Source organism: Trichechus manatus, unplaced genomic scaffold, assembly GCF_000243295.1.
Source record: "Trichechus manatus latirostris isolate Lorelei unplaced genomic scaffold, TriManLat1.0 scaffold00090, whole genome shotgun sequence".
NCBI lineage: Eukaryota > Metazoa > Chordata > Mammalia > Sirenia > Trichechidae > Trichechus > Trichechus manatus.
The window spans coordinates 6,461,687-6,474,024 of NW_004444026.1; the positions used below are offsets into that span (position 1 = coordinate 6,461,687).

General features: G+C 42.2%; 1 pseudogene; it reads right to left on the bottom strand.

Annotated features, from left to right (window-relative positions):
* Positions 1–1,195: 1,195 nt before the first annotated feature.
* Positions 1,196–1,707, bottom strand: LOC101346932 (diamine acetyltransferase 1 pseudogene; annotated as a pseudogene).
* Positions 1,708–12,338: the final 10,631 nt, after the last annotated feature.

A 12,338-nucleotide genomic window follows, 5' to 3' on the forward strand; every position in this document is an offset into this window, starting at 1 on the left:
ATCCTGGTGCTCCCTTTCTTCTGTAAAATGAAGGTTATACAGTCTAATTTGAGGCTTAAATGTATGGAATGTTTCTAGCACAAGATCTGGCAAGTACTCAATGAAACTGTTGCTAACATGTTTCCTGACAAACTACGAGAAAAAATTAATCCTAAGACGGAATTGGGAGCATGAAGGATGGAAGTATGGGCTGGGTTCTAATACTGGACTCTGTTGAAGACAGCTGCCCAGGGGTATCAAGGTCATCGTTCCTAGGGGCTTGTGATGCAGTATCTAGGTGAAGAGGGCCAGTGATCGAGTTATAACACTTCTGTATAGAAAAGGGCAGAACTTAGCCAAGATCTATGGCTTAGAGCTGCCCCTACATGGCCCATGCCTTCCTCAGCCTTAAGATAGCAAACCATCAACAGGAGCAAGAAGTTCTTATTTTATTGTACAAGGGAGTAGAGGTATTGCTAATTCAAAAAAATAGATAATTCAAAATAACGGATGCCAAAATAACTTGGAATGCATCACTGATAACTTATTATTTTTTTGACAGATTTACATACTAACTAAATTCCAGTTCAATGAAATTATGTATTATTAGTTTTACTGTATTTATGACTGAGCATGAGAAATGAACCTGAGGAGAAAAAGCAGTTCTTAAACAATTTTTTATGGAGAATTCCACAGGGATTCCAGCCATATTGGCCTTCTTTTCGTTCCTCAAACACACCAAGTTCATTTCTGCCTCAGGGCCTTTGCACTCACATTCCCTGCTCCTTCCTTGACTCTGGAAAGTTCTTCTCCCAGTTCTTTGTGTGGCTCCTTCTCATCATTCAGGTTTTTTTTTTTTTTTTTTTTTAAATCCAAGGGCAGTTTATTAAAAAATAATTAAAACAGAAACTCTAAGTACCAGTGTGTACATTGAACATATTTAAACGACTCACAAGAATGAAGTTTTTTCATATATAAAGATCACACCACCTTGTTGTTTATCAAAAGATGTTCAAGGAAAAATCTGACTCCAAACTGTTTACAGAATTGCCATTTTAACTTGATTGCTTTTCAAACGTGCAACAACGCCACTGGTAATAAAGCTTTAGAATGGGAGCTCATTCTATTACTTGACTACAAACAGGATAGAAAGCAAGAGAAGTTGAGAATTTTTTCTAAATAGAATGGAACTTGTCATTGCCTCCACCAGCACTCCTCATGCCTCTGCTGCCATTTTTAGCAAGTACTCCTTGTCGATAAGAGTCTCCATCGCTCTTTGCTGGCCGGATCAGAAGCATCTCTTCTTTCGTAGAAGTTGGTAGGTGGTTCATTCCATTCTGCCACCAAGAAGTGCATGCTGCTGCAGCAACATTTCTTAGCACCTTGGCTTAGATTCTTCAGAATTTCTGATCCTATGCCAAAGCCTCTATAATCACTCATCACAGAGAAGTCCTCAAGATACACTAGCTTGCCAATCCACGGGTCATATGTAAAATAGTACATGGCAAAACCAACAATGCTTTGTCTTTTCGGAGTCCAGGGCTCCTCGGGCACTTCTGTAACCAGACAGTGGTAAAAGGAGGGCTCTCTGAAACCATCTTCTAGCAGATCTTTCTCAGTTAATATTACTTGCTCTTCCACGTATTCATATTTAGCCAGTTCCTTGATCAGCCGCAGGGTATCACTGCAGTCAGCGATGGTGGCCAGGCGGATCATGAACGTAGCCATTTCCATTTTTTGCTTTTCTTCTCTTTGCGAACCAGTCCCCTGTACTTGAACAGCAGGAGGAGGTGGTTCCTCATGCGTCTCCCGGGAACATCCTGTTCTCAGTCAGGCTGACACCATGATCCGGCGAACTTTGGGGAGCAACAAAAAAGTTTCAGTGGAGGGGAGACTAGAACTGCGCTTCATCATTCAGGTTTTACCTCCATCATTATCTCCTTAGAACTTCCCTGTATTTTTGTTGTAATCTCCCATTATTTTCTATCACACTATTGTATATATTTTTGTAACATCTCCTTTTCTTTGCATTCACCTTGAAATTAACTTGTCTGTCTATTGTCCATCTCCTCCACTAAATATAAGCCGATAGGGACCTTTTCTGCCTTACTGCCTGCTGTCGCCCCGGAACCAGAGTTGCCTGTCACATGACAGTTACACAGTAGGCATTTGTTGAATGGACAAATGTTGAAGGGATTCATAAAGTAGATGAGGTAGAGCTGATCAAAGTTTGACTGTTTGACGATGAATGTGTTGGCCAAAATCACAATTTCAGGGTCTTAAAGTCTTGTGCATGCAGGGTCAGTGCTTGATTATTTCCTTTTAGTTTGTACATCCTTCTAGATTGTCACTTAATGCCTCTTTGGCTGCCCATTTGCTACCCATTTTCTGCCCACTTTGCTATTTGTTTGTAACTTACAGCAGAGAAGACCAGTTAAAGCTAGGCAATGTTTGTGAAAGGGGAGGTGGTGGTTCAGTGGCAGAATTCTCGTCTTCCCTGTGGAAGACCTGAGGTAGAGTCCCAGCTAATGCACCTCAAACACAGCCACCACCCAGCTGTCAGAGGAGGCTTGCGTGTTGCTATGATGCTGAGTAAGTTTCAGCGGCGCTTCCAGACTAAAGACAGAGTAGGAAGAAAGGCCTGGCAGTCTACTTCCAAAAATCAGCCAGTAAAAGCCCTATAAATTACAGCAGTGTGATCCATAACCGATCATGGGGATGGTGCAGGACCAGCAGTATTTCATTCCATTGTGCATGGGGTGGCTGACTTGGAGGCAGTTACCAACAACAACAATGTCGTGAAAGCCTTCACTCTAAAAAAAGCCTGCATATTGAGAAAGTTGGAGGGACTAGATAAATGGGGTTTGAGGGAGTCCTTGTCTGGCCATTTATCTGTTTTCCCTCATTCTCAGCACCTTGTAAAATTGAAGAAGCGAGAGGCAACCCTTACTTTCTCAGAACCTTACGTGAATTGAGAGCAGTCTGTCTGGGGCCACGGTAATTGAAATTAATTGGATTTTAGAGATAATAACATTTATGCTGATGTGGGTATTGAGAGGAGACAATAGTCTGGGAGACAAGTACCTGGGAGAGGTGGGACAAGAGAACGTGCAATCCCATAGGAGAGATTAGACGTTCTGGAGGGGGAACTGCTGGGGTGCGTGAGGGTGGGGGTAAAGAAAGTGGTATTGTATAGAAACTCGGGGTTTTAGAGAAGCAAGAGAGAGAGAACAAATGTGGGAGGTGAAAGGTAGAAAAGCCTCTTTGGATAATAATAATAGTAATAGCCAGATGCTCTTTATTAAGTACTTTCAATGTGCCAAGCAGAGCCCTGGTGGTGTAGTGGTTAAGAACTCGGTTGCTAACCAAAAGGTTGGCAGTTTGAATCCACCAGCTGCTTCTTGGAAATCCTATGAAGCAGTTCTACTCTGCCCTAGAGGGTCGCTATGAGTTGGAATTGACTTGACGGCAACGGGTTTTTTGGCATGCGCCAAGCACTGTGTATTCTAAATTTTCTATTTCATTTTATCCTCATAGCAAGCTCAGGACGTAGGTACTAATACTGTTCTCTTCATTCTAAAGAGGAGAAAACTGAAGTTTAAAAACAAAAACCAAACCAGTTGCTGTCGAGTTCATTCCAACTCATGGTGACCCCGTATGTGTCAGAGTAGAACCGTGCTTAATCGAGTATTCATGGCTGTGACCTTTTGGAAGCAGATTGCCAGGCCTTTCTTCCCAGGTGTCTCTGGGTGCGTTTGAACCACCAACCTTTCAGTTAGTAGCTAAGCACTTAACCGTTTGCATCACCAGGGACTCCTTAAAAAGTCTGTTGTTGTTAGTTGCCTGTGAGTGGATTCCCCCTCATGGCAACCTCATGTGTGCAGAGTATTAACTGTTCTATAGAGTTTTCAAGGCTGTGACCTTTCAGAAGCAGATCACCAGTGCTGTCTTCTGAAGTACCTTTGGGTGGGTTTGAACTGCCAACCTTTCAGCTAGTAGTCGATCACTTAACAATTTGCACCACCTAAGAACTCCAAAACCGAAGCTGACCCGTAAAAAAAACAACCAATTCCATTGTGTTGATGCTGACTCATAGTGACCCTATAGGATAGAGTAGAACCACCCCACAGAGTTTCCCAGGCTGTAATCTTTATGGAAACAGACTGCCACATCTTTCTCCTGAGGAGTGGCTGGTGGATTCAAACTGACCACCATTCAGTTAGCAGCCAAGCGCTTAACACTGTGCCAACCAAAGTTTAGAGGGGTTTCAATAACTTGTCCAAGGTCACATGGCAAATGCATATGTGAAGTAAGTACTCTTCCCCACTACTCTACATCGCCTCTCATTTGTCCAAAGCAGGAAGTGAAAAGCAAACAGGATTAGGAGAGATGAAATTCTGGGGGGAAGAGACAAGGAAGCTGCTGAGTCTGGGACAGCTGTGAGGAGAGTGATTTTGACAAGGGCCTGAAAGAAGGACCTGACATCCTAGAGGATAAAGAAGCTCTGGTTCCAGATATTACGGCCTTCAAAAGCAAGGACTCTGGCTTTAGAGTTTCATCCCTAGAAGTTGGCATGGTGGCCCTCCCGTGGGGCTCTCCGTGAATACTCTGCAGCGTAGATAGTAAATGAACAAGTGGCAGCAGTCGCCAGTTGATCCTGATAATGAAGTAAAGGTGAACTGGGAATGCCAGTGAAGCCAACCAAGGCGTTCTCGTCTAGATCCCAAAACCTGAGGTAATTTATCTTTTCAAACGTAATCTACACCTGGGTTTTCACACTGTGAGAAAGTGTCTGTGAACTTTTATTAACATATTGAACTGGAAGGGGCACTGTGGAAGGGACAGAGAAAACGGGCTTAGGAAAGAAATGTGGTCTCGGAAGAGAAACCCCACATCACATGAGTGATAGCAGCAGAAACGCATCCAAAAGAGAAGACAACTTCACTGTGAGTTTTCTCCCTGGGGTATAAGCTACTCTGCTGAGGGTTCTTGAAGGTTAAAAACAAAACAAACAAAAGAGTTGCCTTTGAGTTGATTCTGGCTCATGGCAGCCCCGTGTGTGTTCATGGCTGATGTTTTGGGAATAGTTCACAGGCCTTTCTTCCGAGGTGGACTTGAACCTCCAGCCTTTCAGTTAGCAGCCGAGTGCATTAACCATTTACCACCCAGGGACGCCCCTTGAAGGTTGTTGCTGTTGTTAGTTGTTTTCAAGTCAGCTCTTGACTCACGGCAACTCCGTGTGTTACAGAGTAGAACTGTCCCATAGGGTTTTCTTGGCTATAACCTTTATGGAAGAAGTTTGCCAGGACTTTCTTCCGTGGAGCCACTGGGTGCATTTGAACTGCTAACCTCCAGGTTAGCAGCTGAGCACACACCACTCGAGCCACCCAGCCTCCTCTCTTGAAAGTTAAAATAGCCAGAATTATTAGCCACTTAAGAAAGAGATATCTGAGGCTTCTGAGACATGATGACATTGCTTTGTGTGTAGCAGTGAGATGTGGTATGAAGAAATTTTGGTGACAGACAGAGCTGGACTCCAGTCCATGCTCAAGCATCCAGTAGCTGAGTGATCTTAAGTAAGTCAGCTTTCCTCTCCAAACTGTAAATGCTAGGATTCTCAAACAAGTAGGGGCAAGTAGGGTAGGGATACTAATACTTGCCCCTCAAGGTTCTCTTGGGGTTTCAAATCAATGACTTAAACACGTAACCCATCACAGACACCTCACAGCAGTGGGGGTTTTGATGATGTACTCATTCTGTGACCAGGTGGTGGAGCAGAGTACAAAATTTAGGATTCCTCCTCTTTCTTTCTGATTTTTAGTGTTCTTCCCTGTATAAACAATTCCCTTGAAATCCGAATTTTGGCCTCTCACCCTATGTTTACTCTGGTTTAAGTCAACGTTGAGCTTTGTGCCTCCCAGATGGAAGCCTGTGTCATTATTAATCCATTTGGTCATTTCTTTCCTTTTGCGTTTGAGCCCTTTTTAGTTACTTATGTTTGAAAAGGTCTAATATATACCTTTAATCTCCTTGTCATACAGAAAACTGCCACTTTCAGATTTTCTTTTTATCATACATGGATTCTTTATTCGGTATAATTTTGAGCTATGGCAATATGCAAATAATACTTCTTTACATAACTACTTCTAGGTCAAATCATGGGACTATTCTTGCATATTTGAGAGAGATGATAAAATTAAAATGGTAGTGAAGTTAAACACACTCAGCCTCTTGAATCTGGTCTCGAGTAACGTAATGCTTAAATTGATTCTAAGGCCAAGGTATGTTCAAATTTCATCAGGTTTTCTTGACTTGAATTCCAAGTCATTAGGAAAGCCATTCAATTCCCCAGTAATCAGTCTCTGAAGCCTGGAAATCCCAACACAACCTCCCACCATCCCCTCCATCCCAATACCATGACATTACCCTGCTCGCTTATTTCCCTTGGTCTTTGTCTCTGGGCAACCTTACGTAGCCCTTATACCTCTCATCTGACCTTCTTGAGGCATAAACACAGCATCGTAATGACAGTCAATTAAATAAAAAGGCTATCCTGACATTGTGGAACCCCCAGAACAGTGAAGACTGCCAGCCCCTTAGAAGCAATGAAAAGCATCAAACTGGTAGAAATTGCAGTACTGCTCTTAAGTTCAATTTTCCTTGTAGCATGATTTCCTAACTTTGTACTTTCCTAGGTAAATCACATTAATAGAGGGGGAGGGGAATGGGGAGATTGGTGGTAGATAGCCAGATGGTCTTTTGGAGTAAGAACATCACATCTGAGCCATCATGGGATAGGTAACCGATGCTCTTGACAAGCAGGTATTCAGTGGTATGAAAAGTCATTTAAACGGGAAGCAGGAGCAGAGTCTTCTACTGGCAGGGAGTATCTTTATTATTGCTATCATGGTGCCCGTTTACTATCCCCATCCATCATTTGTTTAATACCTCAGTGAAATTAGCCAACTACATATTACAGCAGAGCTCTGAGGTGCCAATCTCCCCTGAAAGCATTAAGCTATCCTCTGTTACTTGTTCTCTCCACCCTCCACCCCCTTTTACTGCCCATTAATGATCTTTCATTTGCATCATGGAACAATGAAGTCCTCTGGCCAATTATGTGAAATTATCGATGCTCTGTAGGTGTCCTCTGTCACCCGTTTACCTTCTTTGTTAAAGCAGTGGGCTAGAGTGGATTTATATTTCAAACATGACTTGACTTCTGCCCATTTCTGGATGGAAGCAGTGTGATTGTAGCTGGCACAATGAGCCTCTGCCTTTGGCTTAATAAACTGGCTCATGCCCAGCCTGAATGAAACTGTAAAGTCAGTCTTGACAGGTCCCTTTAAGGAATGCTTTCAGCTCATAAACCATGAGGGGAACAGGACATCTCAGAGCGTTACAGACTTGCCCTTTCTATCCCAGGAGGCTTTGCTGTAGCACATCTTTAGATTACATTTGGCATGCCTCCTCTGGGATGCTGCTCTTACTATAGAACTATTATTCAATGTCTCTGATTCAGGGAAAAAAAAATAACTTGTACTTTTGAACACAACTAAATGTGCAATACTCTTCTAGGAACTGGAAAACAAGTATTAGGGGAAGTGACTGAAGAAGAATTGATGCCTTTGAATTATGGTGTTGATGAAGAATATTGAATATACCACAGACTGCCAGAACAAACAATCTGTCTTGGAAGAAGTACAGCCAGAATGCTCCTTAGAAGCAAGGATGGCAAGACTACATCTCACATACTTTGGACATGTTATCAGGGAGGATCAGTCACTGCAGAAGGACATCATGCTTGGTAACACAGAGGGTCAGCAAAAAGGTGGAAGACCCTCAATGAGATGGATTGACACAGTGGCTGCAACAATAGGCTCAAGCATAACAACGATTGTGAGGATGGCCCAGGACCGGGCAGTGTTTCATTCTGTCGTACACAGGGTCCGAACCGACGCGATGACACCTAACAACAACAACAGTATGACCAGTCAGGCACAATGCTGTGTGTATTTATGTTCTCAATCCAGTCCTGCAAAGTAGGTATTAAGCCAGGTTTAACAGATATGAAAACTGAAGCATTGATAGGTTAAGTAAGTAGTCTGAGACGGCAACTACAGAGACCATTACTGTTCTTTTGCACAGGGAGGCAGTATGGAGCAGAAAGAGAGAAATGCGCTCTGATCTTCGCTCGACCACTTATTAGTTGAATTACTGTTGGAAAGTCATTTATCCTCTCTGTGTCCCAGATTTATCATCTGTATAATAAGGAGAGGAATGATGTTCAGCTTTAGGACTGTTATGGGATTAAGTTAGACATCATAACAGCCTTGGGCATATAGAAGTTACTCAGTGACTTATAACATTTCTTTCCTTTTTGCATATGTTACTCAGGGAGAAAGCTAAAAAAAAAAAAATCTCAAAAGAGAAGACAAGACATATTCATGTGAAAGAAATGAGAACATAAAAGCGCTAAATTTAACAACACCGTTTATTGATATTATATAAGCTTAAATAGTATGGTATAGCACGTAGTAGAAAAGCTTGTCATTAAGGCAATACAAAGGTAGTGCAAACGCTAAAAGCAAGAAGAGTTAGATGAGGGTGGGATCAATGCTGAAATCATAAGGAGTGACAGCCTCCTTTCTCTCTAAGAGAACTTTGATTTTTAAAAATTATTTTTTAAGAGGAAATCCATTCACATGGGGGCAGTGGTGGTTCAATGGTAAAATTCTTGCTTTTCATCCAGGAGATCAAGTTTTGATTCCTGGCCAATGCACTTCATGCAGTCACCGCTCGTCTGTCAGTGGAGGCTTGCATGTTGCTGTGTTGCTGAACAGGCTTCAGCTTAGCTTCCAGACGAAGACAGACTAGGGAGAAAGGCTTCGTGATCTACTTCTGAAAATCAGCCAGTGAAAACCCTGTGGATCACAATGGTCCATTCCACAATTGATCATGGGGATGGTGCAGGACCAGGCAGAGTTTTGTGCTGGTATGCGTGAGGTCATCATGAGTCAAGATCCTACTTGATGGCAGCCAGCAACAGCCACAATACATTCACATGGTTCCGATAGCCAAAAGCCTAAAAGTTCATAAGGAAAATTGTTTCCACGTATCTTTGACCTTCAATTCTGCTCCACAGAGGCAAACAGTGTTATAGTTTCTTATCTTTTCAGAAATATATTATGTGTGTATAAGCAAATCTATGTATGTATTTTTTCTTGCCCCTTTTGTATTCTTTCTGAACTATTCTTTACTTCCCTATTTCACTTAAAAATATACGTTGGAGATTATTGCATGTAAGTATATAAAGAGCTTCCTTTTATTTTTATACTAGCATGACACTCTATTGTATGCGTGTACAATAATTTATTAAGCCTTCATTGATGGATATTTATTTTGTTCCCGACCTTTTTCCACCAGTAACAAATGCTGCAGTGAATAATCTTGTGCATATATCTTTTTACACGTGTGTGAGACTATCTCTAGTATAAATCCCTAGAACTGAGTTTCCTGGATCCAAGAATTTGTGCATTTGTAAAGTTGATAGATATTGCCAAATTGCCTTATGTAGAGGTTGTAATAATTTACTCTCCCACTAGCACCTTATGAGAATACTTGTTTCCCTGCAGATTTTCAGTCCTAATGTTTTACAAAACTTCTGGCTTTTTCCCAATCTGATAGGTGCAAATAGTATCTCAGTGTAATTTAAACATATGTTTCTCATTAGGAGAGAGGCTAAGCATCCATTCACATGTTTAAGAGCTATTTGTATGTTGTTTTATGGAAAAACGCCTCTTGTGAACTGTATCCTCTTTTCTCTTGGATTGTTTCTATGGCTTTTATCTGTGCTTCAGTTATATTTCCCAGTTTCTCCTTTGTCTTTTAACTTTGGATATTGTGTTTTTTTTCTGTTGACATTTTTGGGTTTTATGCAGTTAATTTTTAAATATTTCTAACATGGTTTTTAAATTCCTTGAATTTATGTAAAATTTTTATTCCAGTGTGGTTTGGGCCCTCAGTTCCCTTCCATGTCTTTTCCTGACAGTGTATGGAAAAAGGAAAGGCCTAGAATTATTTTTGTGCTGTTCCATGACTCTGTTAGAGAGCCAGAGACAGTGCCCATCCACCCTTTTTCCATACATTTTGCTTAATAACCCAAACTCATTTCTGTCGAGTCGATTCCGACTCATAGCGACCTTACAGGACAGAGTAGAACTGCTCCATAGGGTTTCCAAGGAGGGGCTGGTGGATTTGAACTGCTGACCTTTTGGGTAGGAGCCATAGCACGCTGTAGCTCTTAACCACTACTGGAAGCTTAATGAATATTAAATAGATGAACAGAAGAATGAGTTAATGGATGAAGGAAATGCTGAGTTGCCTGACAATGATGATATGTGAGGCCACAAAACACATAGACTAGAAGTTTTAGGATTCAGTGTATTTAATCATTGATCTGTGAGTTAACAATGTGGCATACTACACCATTCACTTTGTGAGTGGCCATTAAATGTTAACAGTTACTGTGCAACAGCTGGAAGAAAAGGAGAAAAATATTCAGCATTAAAAAAAAAAAAAAAAAAACTAATCAGACTTCAGAACCTTGGACAGCACCAGGGCAGGCTGCCCTAGGACAGATGATGAATAGATTTGTTTGGGGCACTGGGACTTCCCCTCTTAGCATTCCGCCTCTGTCTCCATGCTTAGGGGTATGGTGCCACTGCTCTTCTGTAGAACTGGGTACTAGATTTTCACCTGTCCCCTCCCCCCCGAAATTGTTTACCCTGGCCTGCTCTTTGCAGGTGGCTATCCTCTTGTTCCAGACCAACCTTCAGAGCTGACTATTTTGTATTGAAAAAAAAAACAAAAACCAAACCTTTTGCTGTCAAGACGGTTCCAACTCAGAGCGACCCTATAGGACAGAATAGAACTGCCCCATAGGGTTTCCAAGGAGCGACTGGTGCATTCCAACTGCCGACCTTTTAGTTAGCAGCCAAGCTCTTAACCACTGTGCCACCAGGGCACCGACTATTTTGTATAGAACATGCTTTGTCCTGTCCTGGACACACAGATCCTAATCTCAGCTACTTAACACTGTGGGAAAGAACTTGATAAACAAGTCATGCTAAAATATTAATGACAGCTGTTCTCGTTAGCTGCTGTCGAGTGGATTCTGACTCATGGCGACCCCATGTGTGCAGAGTAGAACTACTCCATACGGTTTTCAAGGCCATGACTTTCAAAAGCAGATCACCAGGCCGGTCCTCCAAGGCACCTGTGGGTGGGTTCAAACTGCCAACCTTTCAGCTAGTAGTCAGGCACTTAACCTTTTGTGCTACCCAGGGACTCCTAATGACTGCTAGTAACTGATACATGACACTCCTCAAGCCCTAAGAATAAATCTCTTATAGGAAGGTGTGATAAAATGAGGAAATCTGGCAATGAATGTATTTTGAACCTGAGACATTTTATTCACAAGCATCTAGGGTATTTGCCTCTAGCAAGCCTTATTCTTCCTGGTAGTTCTTGTAGGTAGAACAATGAAGCGTGCATTGATCTTTAAAAGAGAAAATGAAAGGAGAAGTCTCATAATAATGTCCCTTTGTAATATCAGTGTCATGAGGAGCTTGGGAGTAGGGAGAGTGTGCCAGGAGTCAGGGCTGTTGGACCCCTGAAAAGATGCCTCTCATCCCCTGGTAGCATCTCATGAACCTCTGTTACCTCAACTCTGCTGCAGGTCAGGAGTAAATAGCTCATAAGGCATACTGATTCTGTGTTTTTCAGCACCTGTGGCTACCTATAGGCTTTTTCTTCTCTATTCCTGCCCCTTGGGAAGTGGGATTTGACTCGGCCTTTCCAACACACCTCTGAGCATTTTATGATCATTCTCAATAGCCAGGTTAGACTTGAATATTTAAGTTGCTCAGTGCTCATCCTTGTGGAAGCTGTTGCCTGGATTTTACATGACAGCATGCTGTTTACTCCTGCTCAGTATGTGACACCAGTGGGAGGGGATGTCTGAGTTCTTCACAGGAAAGTGAAAAGAACTTTCCAGAAGGAGCATCTGATCTTGATGCTGACAGATAAATACATATGCATTTATACTTTTTCCTTAGATAATTCCAAGAAAGGGGGTGGGAAGCGCGGGAACGTCAGGGTGCCACATAGGGCTGTCAGAGATGCTAAGGCGAAGTTGTTCAAGATGCTTTAATACTTCCAATGACTTAACAGTGGAAAGAAAGACTGGTGATGATAGAATCTTAAAAGAAAGCAGGGTGGGGGGAGCTGGAAAGGATCTTGAGGATGGAAAGGAGAAACATCTACTGAGTGCCTGCCATATGTCACTCTGGGCTACC